Here is a 15,911-nt window from a genome sequence, read left to right on the forward strand (position 1 = left end):
GATTGCCTTGGAAGGAGGAAAATGACGACATGGGCGTCATTAAGTTCCCGACAACCAATCAAAATGCAGCATTTAGAATTGCAGCCAATCAAAATGAACGGTGGAAAGTGGGCAGGGCTTCCCCCGCTGTGCTGTATACAGCATTTCTCTACGAGACAGCGAATGCGCTGCCTACCTGAAACCTAAAAAGGACAATTGATGGAGAGAATGCAGAACAATGTCATACATTCACCCCAGTACAGAGATCTGGGCCTAAATCCATAGTTTTTTTGCTCACCAAGCCATTCCAGTTTGAACCCAGCCATATGCAAATCAGTCTTGACCCTGCGCCCAATGGGAACAGTCCAGCCTGAACTGCCAAGCCAGGTCCTCCCTGTCTCTGTGCCACAGCGACTTGGGGTATCAGGCCAGATTAATTTTGTAGTTTAAGGGTTCAACCGGACGGGGTTTGTAATTAGTTTTTTATTGTCATTTATTTCTTACACACATGCCCATATTTGTGATTATTAAATATGCTCAGACTTTAAGTAGGCGTGTGAGTGGGTTCTTCTTTGACACCCACTGAGTGACAGTTATTCTTGATGGTTTATGCAGGGTTTCAACATGCAGTAACTACCCCCATGGAGTGTTCTCTCATTATTAAAAAAAAATCCTCTGGTATTCCTTTTCTATTTTTGTATGTGCCGTCACTGAGCAATGTTTAATGCCACCAGTAAGCATATATAGTCACTTTCTTAGCTCCTGACACATTTGGTTTTAGCTTGTATTTTTTAGCATTAAACAATTTACTTAATAAATTACACCATTGTATGTTTCCCTTTTATGCCCCCATAATCTGCTCAGGCAGGTCACGTGCCCCAGGCTGGGACTCGGATGGGCCCTGGTCTGTCAGTCAACTCAATGCCCAGCTGTGGCCAGTGTGACCTCCACTTGCTCCTAGGAAGTGGAGTTGCTTGCACACGTCACACACTTACTCACCTGTAATATGGTCCAGTTTTGCCCTGTAGCACCTGTGACATGTTACCTGTATTGCACGTGTACAAAGTTGAATAATCCTTGTTGTCATGTGGTATCAAATGACGCATAATAATTAGTAATTAGTTGTAATTACATTCAGTTGGTGGCAGCATTGGTGGGATGTTTGGAAAGGACAAGGGGGTGGGGCATACTCATAGGATCAGTTACTTGGATCTAATAATGGGGCTGTTGTTCTTTACTTCATAAAGAAATTATTTGCTGTTTCCGGTCTCTGTGCCCATTACTACTTCCCAGTACCCCTCCCCAACAGCCTGTCAATCTCAGTTGGGTACCAAATGTTGCTTGTGGAAATTCTCTGACTTACACAACCACTCACATTATAAAAAAGATACGCCCTTGCAGACAATAATACTTTTTGTTTTAACACCACAGACAGTGTTTCCAAATTCCCTGGAAGCTGTGTACAAACACAAGGCTGGGGCACGTGCACTGTGGGAAATACCTGGGCGAGGTGGAGTGCTTTATCTAAGAACAGCGTGATCATCATTCCTTACCTGTGGTAGGTGTATAAACACTGATGCAGTAAGAATCGGAGTAACTGGGACATGCAGTTACCGTGCAGTCTGAGGTGCTCGTAGCTGCTGTACATGTGTAACAATACAAGGCGTCACCTGAGGAAGAACAAACAACTGGTAAGAGTTCGATCCCATTTACTCATCACTTCCTCTCACTCCAAGGCCATGAAACAGTGTCTGTATGTTCCCTCTGAGCCTTTCACAGGCTGTTGTTTTTCTGCTGTGGGTACCCCCTCAGCCTGTATGAATTGTATGTGATATTAACATATAAGAGACACGTGGTGCTCTCTGTGGCGCTTCTGCTGTGGGACCTCCCCCAACCTGTATGAACTGTGTGTGATATTAACATATAAGAGACACATGGTGCTCTGTGTAGTGCTTCGGCTGTGGGCACTCCCTCACCCTGTATGAATTGTATGTGATATTAACATATAAGAGATGCATGGTGCGCTCTTCGGTGCTTCTCCTGTGGGGCCTCCTTCAGCCTGTATGAATTGTATGTGATATTAACATATAAGAGACGCATGGTGCTCTCTGTGGGTGCTTCTGCTGTGGGGCCTCCCTTAGCCTGTATGAATTGTATGTGATATTAACGTATAAGAGACGCATGGTGCTCTCTGTGGTGCTTCTTCTGCTGTGGGTCCTCCCTCAGCCTGTATTAATTGTATGTGATATTAACATATAAGAGACACATGGTGTGCTCTGTGGCGCTTCTGCTGTGTGTGTCCCCTCAGCCTGTGTGAATTGTATGTGATAATAACATATAAGAGACGCATGGTGCGCTCTGTGGTGCTTCTGCTGTGGGTCCTTCCTCAGCCTGTATGAATTGTATGTGATATTAACTTATAAGAGACGCATGGTGCGCTCTGTGGTGCTTCTGCTGTGGGTCCTTCCTCAGCCTGTATGAATTGTATGTGATATTAACATATAAGAGACGCATGGTGCTCTCTGTGGAGCTTCTACTGTGGGGCCCCCCCTCGGCCTGTATGAATTGTATGTGATATTAACATATAAGAGACGCATGGTGCTCTCTGTGGGTGCTTCTGCTGTGGGGCCTCCCTCAGCCTGTATGAATTGTATGTGATATTAACGTATAAGAGACGCATGGTGCTCTCTGTGGTGCTTCTTCTGCTGTGGGTCCTCCCTCAGCCTGTATTAATTGTATGTGATATTAACATATAAGAGACACATGGTGTGCTCTGTGGCGCTTCTGCTGTGTGTGTCCCCTCAGCATGTGTGAATTGTATGTGATAATAACATATAAGAGACACATGGTGCTCTCTGTGGTACTTCTGCTGAGGGTCCTTCCTCAGCCTGTATGAATTGTATGTGATATTAACATATAAGAGACGCATGGTGCGCTCTGTGGTGCTTCTGCTGTGGGTCCCCCTCAGCCTTTATGAATTGTATGTGATATTAACATATAAGAGACGCATGGTGCGCTCTGTGGTGCTTCTGCTGTGGGTCCTCCCTCAGCCTGTATGAATTGTATGTGATATTAACATATGAGAGACACATGGTGCTCTCTGTGGTGCTTCTGCTGTGGGCCCCCCTCAGCCTGTATGAATTGTATGTGATATTAACATATAAGAGACGCATGGTGCTCTCTGTGGTGCTTCTGATGTGGGCCCCCCTCAGCCTGTATGAATTGTATGTGATATTAACATATAAGAGACACATGGTGCTCTCTGTGGTGCTTCTGCTCTGGGCCTCCCTCAGCCTGTATGAATTGTATGTGATATTAACCTATAAAAGACGCATGGTGCTCTCTGTGGTGCTTCTGATGTGGGCCCCCCCTCAGACTGTATGAACTGTATGTGATAATAACATATACGAGACGCATGGTGCTCTCTGTGGTGCTTCTGCTCTGAGCCCTCCCTTAGCCTGTATGAATTGTATGTGATATTAACATATAAGAGACATATGGTGCTCTCTGTGGTGCTTCTGCTGTGGGTCCTCCCTCAACCTGTATGAATTGTACCTGATATTAACATATAAGAGACGCATGTTGCTCTCTGTGCTGCTTCTGCTGTGAGCCCTCCTTTAGCCTGTATGAATTGTATGTGATATTAACATATAAGAGAAATATGGTGCTCTCTTTGGTGTTTCTGCTGTGGGTCCTCTCTCGGCCTGTATGAATTGTATGTGATATTAACATATAAGAGAAATATGGTGCTCTCTTTGGTGTTTCTGCTGTGGGTCCTCTCTCGGCCTGTATGAATTGTATGTGATATTAACATATAAGAGACACATGGTGTTCTCTGTGGTGCTTCTGCTGCGCGTTCTCCTTCAGCCTGTATGAATTGTATGTGATATTAACATATAAGAGACGCACCGTGCTCTCCGTGGTGCTTCTGCTCTGGCCCCCCCTCAGCCTGTATGAATTGAATGACGTTTCCGCCCGACTAATCGTCAACGTCCCCCCTGCATCCACATCACCCCCCACCTGAGAGACCTACACTGGCTCCCCGTCGACAAGAGGATCACCTTCAAGCTCCTCACCCAAGCACAAAAAGCGCTCCACAACGCCGGACCAGCCTACCTGAACAGCAGACTCAGCTTCTACACCCCCACCCACCAGCTCCGCTCCGCCAGCCTAGCACTCGCAGCTTTCCCCAGCATCCAACTAACGACCTCCGGCGGCAGATCCTTACCCTACCTCGCCGCCAAGACCTGGAACACCCTCCCAACCCACATACGACAGACCCAAGACCTACTCACCTTCAGAAGACTCCTCAAGACCATATCTCTTCGAGCAGTAGCAGCACCCCCCCTCCTCTCAGCGCCTTGGGACCCTCACTGGTAAATAGCGCGCTCTACAAGTACTCTGATTGATTGATTGATTGTTGTTAACATATAAGAGACATACGGTGCTCTCTGTGGTGCTTCTGCTATGCCCCCCTCAGCCTGTATGAATTGTATGTGATATTAACATGTAAGAGATGCAAGGTGCTCTCTGTGGTGCTTCTGCTCTGGGTCCTCCCTCACTCTGTATGAATTGTATGTGATACTAACATATAAGATACACATGGTGCTCTCTGTGGTGCATCTGCTGTGGGTCCTCCCTCAGCCTGTATGAATTGGCTGTGATATTAACATTTAAGAGACTCACGGTGCTCTCTGTGGTGCTTCTGCTGTGGGTCCTCCCTCAGCCTGCATGAATTGTATGTGATATTAACATGTAAGAGACGCATGGTGCTCTCTGTGGTGCTTCTGCTGTGGGTCCTCCCTCAGCCTGTATGAACGGTATGTGATATTAACATATAAGAACAGTGATAGAATATTGGGTAGATGCACAGCTGTGGTTATGACAATGTTTATTTTGAAGGTAGAAAATGTTTTTATGGTGCTCCTAAAAGTAACGACGAGGGTCCAGCGTCGTCTCGTTAATGCATAGATGTGAAATCGGATGGTATCCAATATCATCCCTTTAAGGCACATCTACAGATGTAACTCAACCATTTGAGGAAAGGCTTGTGAGTGATACGCCGTTGTTTGTTCACCTCACCTTGTTTGTGCACCCTTGACACTATTTTGAAGTAACATGTATCACTGTACGTCTTATGTTTACATGAAGTATAGTCATCAACTTAGGAAATGTATCACCATGATTATGTTTTACCCCTTATTTTTTACCATATGACGAACCATTATCATATTATGTTTTCAGTGTCGATTCCCTGATGAAGGGCATGAGTGTAATGCCCGAAATGCATTGGATATCACATAATGACATTGCCTGAAATACATTGGATCACAATCCATATGAAAAATGCAAAGAAGTTGATAAATACGAAAGAAAACTAATTCCATTAAATGATTCATATATTCAACTAACATAGAACCGAGTGGAAGTATTTTTTCCCTCAACGGGAAAGATAACTAAAATGTGTGCCTTAAAGGGATGATATTGGATACCGTCCGATTTCACATCTATGCATTAACATATAAGAGACACATGGTGCTCTCTGTGGCGCTTCTGCTGTGGGTCCCCCTCAGCCTTTATGAATTGTATGTGATATTAACATATAAGAGACCCATGGTGCTCTCTGTGGTGCTTCTGCTGTGGGTCCTCCCTCAGCCTGTATGAATTGTATGTGATATTAACATATAAGAGACACATGGTGCTCTCTGTGGTGCTTCTGCTGTGGGTCCTCCCTCAGCCTGTATGAATTGTATGTGATATGAACATATAAGAGACACATGGTGCTCTCTGTGGTGCTTCTGCTCTGGCCTCCCCTCAGCCTGTATGAATTGTATGACGTTTCCGCCCGACTAATCGTCAACGTCTCCCGCCGCATCCACATCACCTTCCAACAGAGAGACCTACACTGGCTCCCCGTCGACAAGAGGATCACCTTCAAGCTCCTCACCCAAGCACAAAGAGCACTCCACAACGCCGGACCAGATTACCTGAACAGCAGACTCAGCTTCTACACCCCCACCCGCCAGCTCCGCTCCGCCAGCCTCGCACTCGCAGCTATCCCCAGCATGCAACGAATGACCTCCGGCGACAGATCCTTCTCCTACCTCGCCGCCAAGACCTGGAACACCCTCCCAACCCACATACGACCGACCCAAGCCCTACTCGCCTTCAGAAGACTCATCAAGACCATATCTCTTCAAGCAGTAGCAGCACCCCCCCCCCTCTCAGCGCCTTGGGACACTCAAGGGTAAGTAGCGCGCTCTACAAGTACTGTGATTGATTGATTGATTTATGTTAACATATAAGAGACACACAGTGCGCACTGTGGTGCTTCTGCTGTGGGTCCTCCCTCAGCCTGTATGAACTGTATGTGTATGTGATATTAACATACAAGAAACAAATGGTGCTCTCTGTGGTGCTTCTGCTGTGGGTCCTCCCTCAGCCTGTATGAATTGTATGTGATATTAACATATAAGAGACACACAGTGCTCTCTGTGGTGTTTCTGCTGTGGGTCCTCCCTCAGCCTGTATGAATTGTATGTGATATTAACATATAGGAGACGAACGGTGCTCTCTGTGGTGCTTCTGCTGTGAGTCCTCCCTCAGCCTGTATGAATTGTATGTGATATTAACATATATGAGACTCATGGTGTGCTCTGTGTCGCTTCTGCTGTCGGTCCTCCCTCAGCCTGTATGAATTGTATGTGATATTAACATATAAGAGACTCATGGTGCTCTCTGTGGTGCTTCTGCTGTGGGCCCTCCCTCAGCCTGTATGAATTATATGTGATATTAATATATAAGAGACGCATGGTGCTCTCTGTGGTGCTTCTGCTCTGGGCTCCTCTCAGCCTGTATGACATGTGGAAGAGGTGTGGCGCAGTGGCCAGGGAGGCTGACTCTTGGAACACGGGGGCTCACTGTTCGATCGCCCGCGGCAGGTTCGCCCAGCAACACGTGACTCTGGGCAATAGCTAGGACACCTCGCCTGAGATAGCTGCATGCTTTACAACTGCTACATATGTATGTATGTATATGATATTTAAATAGCGCTATTCTAGCATGAATCCATACAATCAGAATAAAACACATATGATACATTAAAACATTCATAAAAGACAGATATTTACAAATGAGGATGAAAGACAATTACAGTACATATCCTCCTGGAGTAAATGGCACACAATGCAATCTCCTACTCAATGTGAGGCACCTTTATGCAGTAAAACATCATTAATTGTGCATTGTAAAGTGTCACATGCATAGTCTGTGTTGTACATCTTTGTATAGTAAGACACTATGTGTAATTTAGCAAGCATTGCATCATAATTTGTCATTTGCATATGCATTCATTTCTAAAAATTACACAGAAGAGCACTCCATGTAGAATAAATGCATTGCTAAGTTATCAGAATAAGTGGGATTCACCATGTATCATACAACACTATTGCCATTTAATGCAGAGGGTAAAGAGTTTGCTGTGTGTGTAATATCATGGGTGCCCCTTGCTGCTAATCCAGGGTGCAGCATTTACCTTTCTCTCCACATTCTCAGCAGAAATCTGCTTACACCAAAGCCCATCAGCTGGCCATTATCATATTTGACCATCCTTGCGGCCTCTTTGGGCTCTCAGACCCGCTGTCTCTGGCACAGCTGCACCTTCCAACTCTTCCGGCATTTAATGTACATAGCGCAGAACAACTATACCGTTTCTTTGGGGTCACTGCACATTAAACCCCGGCTTCATGATCCTTCTCCGGATGGTGTGGGCCCATTTTGCAGTAATATAGACAAGGTTCAAGGTTCCAAGCAAAAGATACAAATACAATCACCTAGCTAGGGGATGTTGAATCCCATCCAGAAAATTCTCCTTCCTGTGTGAATCTTTAACAGAGAGAAAAGCTTCTATCAACTGACCCTAGAGCCACTGGAAAAGCAGCAGCGAGTCTTTATTTTGCCAAAACACTGACTTGAGCATAGACTTGGAAGTAGCAGTTGCTGCGTCAGGGGAGCTCCACAGACTCTCAAGTGGGGTGGCCTTGATGTACCGTATCCATGGGATGTCTAATGAACCTGTTATGGACACACATTTCCTCCAGGTCCTAAAGATAGGAGGTTAGCTTGGGAGGGAGCCAGATTCTCCTCCAATAAGTAAATTGGGTAACCCAACTCTGTCATTGATTGGTCCCAGCCCAAGGTCCAGCCTCAGTGGAAGCAGGGGAGTGCTTTGGCAGAGCACAATCAACTGCCAAATAAAGTGCTTTTCCACCGCTGTGTGAAGGTTCACCCCAAGATGACCACACGATTCTGCTCCATAGCATGCTGTACCCATAGGTGGGGATTTTATAGATTTCTAAGGGAGGCTGAATTGGGCAGGACTGGGATCATAAAAACATTTTAATAATTCCTCCTGATACTTGTTCCAATTTAAAAATACAATGCCACACAAAGTACTTGGTTTGTCTTATACCCTGGTAGTTAAAAGGGCATACACGCTCAAGGAATACACCATCATGAATACAGTGGCTAGATTCAATGCCGCCTCCCTCAGAGGGGCTGGTCCCCCAGGGGAAATGTCGTTTTCAATGCAGTGTTTACACCGCACGACCTTTAGAACGCTGCTATTACAAGGCAAGTCGTTACTACGAGTTGCGCTGGATGGCGCTGTGGGATAAGGAATCTTGTAATTTTATATTCCAGCACCTTCCCTACTGTTACGGGGACTGGTGTTGGAATATAAAATTATAAGATTCCTAAATCCGCGCCCTTAAACGCAAGTCGTTGTAACGACTTGCGTTGTAATCTCTGCGATGTAAAGTACCGCGTTGAAAACAACCGCGTTGTACTGTCATACATCCGTCCCCCAGTGGTCCTCCAGTCTTTGCAAAGTCTATATCCAGCTCTCACCCACCATCCTCTGACCCGACATCTGCTCCAAATGGTCCCCTTCTAGCTAACTTAACTCACAGTAACAATTCCCCCTCAGTGCCCGTTGTGAATGAGCTGCGACAGCACAGTCATTACGCTATTCTACATGCACCCCCCTCACTGTTAGCTAGATATACCTCCCCTAGCTCCACTTCTGCCAAAACTGCCCTGATTATCCCCACGATCCCTTCCCCCATCCCAAACCGTAATACCGACCTGCTCCCACAGGCATTCAGGGGTCTCCATCGGTCTGTACCCTCCTCCCCTATCCTACCCATCCCCCTGAAAACACAGCCCCATTTCCCAGAATCCCTTCCCTCTGGGAACATTCATTTGCCACCTGCCCTAATTTCCCCCGCCCCCACTTGCTCTCTACCGCTGCAGGGTCCCCTGGACGTAGCCTCCCAATCCCATTCACCCACTTCAATGGAAGGCCGACTTAACAAGATAGCACTCTGCCTCCAGACGAGAGTCACCACCACTCTACCTGCTCCTATGGATACCAACATAAGACTCAAATGCATGCTCTTAAACAATAGATCAGCTGTTAAACACACTGCAGACATTGCCGGCCTCATCCTTGCCTAGGATCTTGACCTCGTAATGTTGACATGTTAATGCCTTCCAGTTTTTATATCATTAGGTTGGACAGAACTAGTGGTCAAGGTGGTGGCATTGCATGTCTACATTGTAGCAATCTAACAGTTCTACATGCCAACCTCCTGCCTTTCTGTGAATACCTATGCATTGAAGTGACTGGTTGCAACAATCACTTATGCAAACTACACACGTTTTACCACCCTCTCTCGACAAACTTCCCTTCACAGAACAGATCACAGACATTATCTCAGCCAATGCTGATTTCCAGGGCACTCAGACCTTCCATGGAGATTTTAACCTCCACTGGAACTATGTAAATGATGTGGTGGTCAATAGCCTTAAATCCTTCCTACTTGGCCTCAACCTAATCCAAATCTGTGATAGCCCTACTCATATCAGAGCTACCCTAGATTTTGTCTTTGGTAAGCCCAACTTCATGCTCCTGGATTCGACCCTCCCATGTGATTGGACAGACCACTATTGCATCACCTTCCTCATCCTGGAATCGGTAGGAGCAAGTAGAGCCCAGCCTAAGAACCCAAAGCAGTTGAAAAGATGTCTACGGAACATCAACTTGCAAGACATGACTGCTCTCTGCAATAATATCCTGTACCCCCCCTTGAACATGTCGAATGTCCACAACCTTACGGCCCACTATAACGACTCAATGCTTAATCTACTTCATTCAAATGCACCATCACAGCTTAGAATAATGTCCACTAAACTCTATAAACCATGGTTCAATGAAAGTCTTAATACCAAAAGAACAAATTTGAGACTTGCAGAAAGGCTGTGGCGATCCTATCCCACTCTTGAACATCTCTGCCACTTGAGATCCCTGTGAAGCATATACAATAAACGTATCAGATGCTCGAAGACCACCTTTTTCAAGCAAAAAAAGTCCCAAAAATTGTTCGAACTCATCAAGTCCCAAGCTAACAGTCATCCTAACCTCTCGTCACTGGGTCAAGGGACATTGCAGAACTGTGATGAATTTTCTGATTTCTTCACGGATAAGACTATTAAGATCGAAAATGAATTATGCTCTGCCCGTGATCACCTGTCGATCAGTCCACTGAACACCCTCTGTCCCCCAGGTTTGGATATCATTGAACCTGTGCAACTTTACCTCCCTAAAAAACAATTCATTCTGGAGTCTGTTCCAAACCTTGGATGAATGCACTATACGCAAAATGCGTTCGACTTTGAAACTTTCCAATCACTACAACGACCCACTGCAATTGAACCTTTTCCTGGAAGTGAAACCTCCTTACTAATCCTTTGGACTACGATCACTGCATCACTTCGGCTTGGTGATATTCCGGATTGCCTAGAATCGGGTCAAGTTACCCCGATTATAAAGAAACCAACTGCTGATCCCACAGACCTTAATAACTTTTGCCAAATCTCTAACATCCCCTTCTAGGCAAAGGTCCTGGAGAAATGTGTGCTTGCACAACTCTGTAACCACATCGACCATTTCGAACTCCTGGACCAATGCCAATCTGGTTTCCCCCGGGCCACATACTGAATCTGCGCTAACACACATTGTTGATGATACGCTAAGAATGTTGGACCATAATGAGTCGTGCCTATTGATCCTTCTTGAACTTTCGTCAGCATTTGATACTGTTAAACACGATAACCGAATTGACCTTATGGAATACAGGATGGGGCTGTCTGGGCCTGTACTAAACTGGTTTTCTTCGTTCCTTCCTACGTAGGCTAGTTTCCAAGAATGAGAAGTGCCACATTGCTATTGAAGAATTCAAGTAGAAATACACACAACGTGGATATCAGAGAGAACTACTAAATGATCAAAATAATTTCAAAAAGGGGGTGGTGATGGACAGAGTATCTGAGTTAATCAGAACACTCCTACCCAGTCAACAGATCCGGGCTTGATCCATCACCGTGTTTCCTTTCCAGTGAAGAATTGGCTTGGTAGTTTGGTCTGCCCTGTTCCCATGATGCACTGGGCCAGGGACAGACTAATTTGCATATAGCAAGGTTCTGAACTGGGATGGTGCAGTGAGCTAAAAAACGGTGATGGATCAAGCCCTGATCTGTTGACTGGGTAGGAGTGTTCTGATTAACTCAGATACTCTGTCCATCACCACCCCCTTTTTGAAATTATTTTGGCCACCACAAGTGTGGAAGGGTATGCTCAGACATGAGTCCCTTGCTCACTGCACCATCAGGATTCAAGCAAGCTGGGCCGAAGACGGCTGTAATGCCAGAAACCGGTCCCCGGAAGCTTTTTTCCTTTCCAGTGAAGAATTGGCTTGGTAGTTTGGTCTGCCCTGTTCCCATGATGCACTGGGCCAGGGACAGACTAATTTGCATATAGCCAGGTTCTGAACTGGGACGGTGCAGTGAGCTAAAAAACGGTGATGGATCAAGCTCTGATCTGTTGACTGGGTAGGAGTGTTCTGATTAACTGAGATACTCTGTCCATCACCACCCCCTTTTTGAAATTATTTTGGCCACCACAAGTGTGGAAGGGTATGCTCAGACATGAGTCCCTTGCTCACTGCACCATCAGGATTCAAGCAAGCTGGGCCGAAGACGGCTGTAATGCCAGAAACCGGTCCCCGGAAGCTTGTTTCCTTTCCAGTGAAGAATTGGCTTGGTAGTTTGGTCTGCCCTGTTCCCATGATGCACTGGGCAAGGGACAGACTAATTTGCATATAGCCAGGTTCTGAACTGAGATGGTGCAGTGAGCTAAAAACCGGTGATGGATCAAGCCCTGATCTGTTGACTGGGTAGGAGAGTTCTGATTAACTCAGATACTCTGTCCATCACCACCCCCTTTTTGAAATTATTTTGGCCACCACAAGTGTGGAAGGGTATGCTCAGACATGAGTCCCTTGCTCACTGCACCATCAGGATTCAAGCAAGCTGGGCCGAAGACGGCTGTAATGCCAGAAACCGGTCCCCGGAAGCTTGTTTCCTTTCCAGTGAAGAATTGGCTTGGTAGTTTGGTCTGCCCTGTTCCCATGATGCACTGGGCCAGGGACAGACTAATTTGCATATAGCCAGGTTCTGAACTGGGATGGTGCAGTGAGCTAAAAAACAGTGATGGATCAAGCCCTGACCTGTTGACTGGGTAGGAGTGTTCTGATTACCTCAGATACTCTGTCCATCACCACCCCCTTTTTGAAATTATTTTGGCCACCACAAGTGTGGAAGGGTATGCTCAGACATGAGTCCCTTGCTCACTGCACCATCAGGATTCAAGCAAGCTGGGCCGAAGACGGCTGTAATGCCAGAAACCGGTCCTCGGAAGCTTGTTTCCTTTCCAGTGAAGAATTGGCTTGGTAGTTTGGTCTGCCCTGTTCCTATGATGCACTGGGCCAGGGACAGACTAATTTGCATATAGCCAGGTTCTGAACTGGGATGGTGCAGTGAGCTAAAAAAACGGTGATGGATCAAGCCCTGATCTGTTGACTGGGTAGGAGTGTTCTGATTAACTCAGATACTCTGTCCATCACCACCCCCTTTTTGAAATTATTTTGGCCACCACAAGTGTGGAAGGGTATGCTCAGACATGAGTCCCTTGCTCACTGCACCATCAGGATTCAAGCAAGCTGGGCCGAAGACGGCTGTAATGCCAGAAACCGGTCCCCGGAAGCTTGTTTCCTTTCCAGTGAAGAATTGGCTTGGTAGTTTGGTCTGCCCTGTTCCCATGATGCACTGGGCCAGGGACAGACTAATTTGCATATAGCCAGGTTCTGAACTGGGATGGTGCAGTGAGCTAAAAAACAGTGATGGATCAAGCCCTGATCTGTTGACTGGGTAGGAGTGTTCTGATTAACTCATATACTCTGTCCATCACCACCCCCTTTTTGAAATTATTTTGGCCACCACAAGTGTGGAAGGGTATGCTCAGACATGAGTCCCTTGCTCACTGCACCATCAGGATTCAAGCAAGCTGGGCCGAAGACGGCTGTAATGCCAGAAACCGGTCCCCGGAAGCTTGTTTCCTTTCCAGTGAAGAATTGGCTTGGTAGTTTGGTCTGCTCTGTTCCCATGATGCACTGGGCCAGGAACAGACTAATTTGCATATAGCCAGGTTCTGAACTGGGATGGTGCAGTGAGCTAAAAAACGGTGATGGATCAAGCCCTGATCTGTTGACTGGGTAGGAGTGTTCTGATTAACTCAGATACTCTGTCCATCGCCACCCCCCTTTTGAAATTACTAAATGATCAAGCCAGGTTGGCATGCGAGAAGGAAAGAAGTGATCTATTGAATAAGAAACAGAAAATTGAAACTTCACGAGTTGTATTCGTTTCAACATTTTCAATGAACTCCCCAAATATATGCTGCATCATTAACAAGTGATGGGAATTACTTGATCAGGAACGAGATTTCAGGAAGATATTTAGCTCAAGACCTCTACATGCCTATACTCGATCAAGAAACCTAAAAGAAATTCGAACAGAAGATGACCCCGATTCAAAGATATGCCGATGGAATAAAAACATGTCTAAACTGTACCCACTGCAATAATGTCATTCAAGGGAATAGCACTCCCCATCCACACCCAGGCATAAAAATTAAACTTAGATTTAAAGGCGACTGTAATACTGATCACGTTATTTACACAATCAAATGTCCCTGTGGGGAGAGAAAACCTAAAACACGTATATCCAAACATAAAAGTTGAATATGTAACAGAGGTACCACCTCAAGCTTAGCTATACATTGAAATGACAATCACCACACCATAGCCCAGATGAGTTTTCAAATTGTTGAAACTGCAAAGATTGCTCCTGAGACACCAACAAACACTTACTACAAAGAGAGGTTTTCTGGATGAAACGTCTAGACACAATTAATCCTCGGGGGTTAAATGACAGACTTGAAATGAGTTGCTTCCTATAAAGTCAGTTACTTTGATGTCTGTTGTTCCAACATTTACAGACTGAAGTTAATATTGTGGTTCATCTAATCTTTGGCAATATTGCTTGTTTATTTTTCCTCTCGTACTATTAGCAGCTTGTTTACCATGTTGATCACATGTTTAGCCACATGCCACTTGTCAACCTTTTCTTTCTGATTTTCACGTTATCATCTTTTTCTAGATAGAGTTACTCTCTATAGTGTTTTTGTTCACTCTCTGATATCTGGAAGCGCCCGGGTGGTAGCTCACTAATGTAAGAATTATAAAGCATGGCATCGCCACGATTTTGGCATGAACTGTTTTACGCAGTTTTTATGACTAAGCTTCAGTTTTGTTTGGTCATTGGTTTTATTTGTAGCCTTGTTTCCCTTCCCTTGTTTCAGTTTACACAAGGTGATAACATTATTTTCTCCAGTCCAATATGACGGACTCTTTCCCGTTCACCGTACAAATAACTCGTTATTTTGTCACGTGACGCATTCGGGACAAACATAGCTACACGTAATTACGCGATTTCACACACAGCGGTGACCGTTAGTTCTGATCTCAGTGGAGCCGTGCCGGTAAGCTTTGTTGTTGATTGATCATATAGCGGACTGCTAAAAGAAAGTCTGTAGTTTGAAACATGATTGTTTTGTGCCTTAGCACTGGGTTCGTGGAAGAAGACGGAGTATTGTGTGACTTCGCTACCATATTTGCGGAGGTGCATTGGCACAGTGACTAAAACCGTGACATAACGGTAAGCCTTTCGCTATTCGAAAACACTTGTAGGAATTCTCTTTTCTGGGTTGAGCACTAAAATGTGTCTCCATTTTTCGTAGCTATTGGGATTTTGGTTATTGTTTCTTTAATTTGAAAAGCTTGGCACCGCTTTGGCATATTTGATTTCAGCTCAAGGTATGTAGCATATTCTTGGGCGTTGTGAGGATTGAATACTTTACTTACACTGGTACACATGCCCAATTTTGTTTAACCAAATTTATTGCAGCGACACAATACCTTTTTGAGTTGATGCCTGTTGAATTCATGACATAGATTTTCACTATTAGTAAGTGCCAACATTATGTCACTTGTCTTGCGTTTGGAATGCTCTAGCCGGCACACAAGTTGAATTCAAGGACATTTTGGCTGTGGATTTACTGATTACTATTACATTGGGATGTTTGGGACTTTTTATATGTTTGAGCACACTAGCATGAAAGCTTGCCAAGTTAATACAGGTTGTCAAATCACAATGTTTAACTCGAAAATGTTTTAAAGATGTTAATCAACTGTTGATCTGCAATGTACGTTGATCATTACTATGATTTTTTGTTTTGCAGCTATACCCCTGAAGAAGGGACAAGTTATGTCCCGAAATGCATTGGGTTTTTTATTGTGAATTTCTGTACAACAAAATTTCATTGGTAATTCCAAAAGATGTTTCTCAATTGTAGCATTGTTAAAGGCTATGAATACACTGTTTTATGTACCACATAGATTGCCTTTTGAACAAGT

At 45.1% G+C, this 15,911-nt stretch overlaps 1 protein-coding gene across 1 annotated transcript in view; it reads right to left on the reverse strand.

Annotated features, from left to right (window-relative positions):
- LOC144826919 (secreted Ly-6/uPAR-related protein 1-like) overlaps positions 1 to 15,911 on the reverse strand; it is a 200,170-nt gene that overhangs the window by 171,346 nt on the left and 12,913 nt on the right. The window lies entirely within an intron of this gene.

The sequence above is a fragment of the Lissotriton helveticus genome, chromosome 4_1 (assembly GCF_964261635.1).
Source record: "Lissotriton helveticus chromosome 4_1, aLisHel1.1, whole genome shotgun sequence".
In the NCBI taxonomy this organism is placed as follows: domain Eukaryota; kingdom Metazoa; phylum Chordata; class Amphibia; order Caudata; family Salamandridae; genus Lissotriton; species Lissotriton helveticus.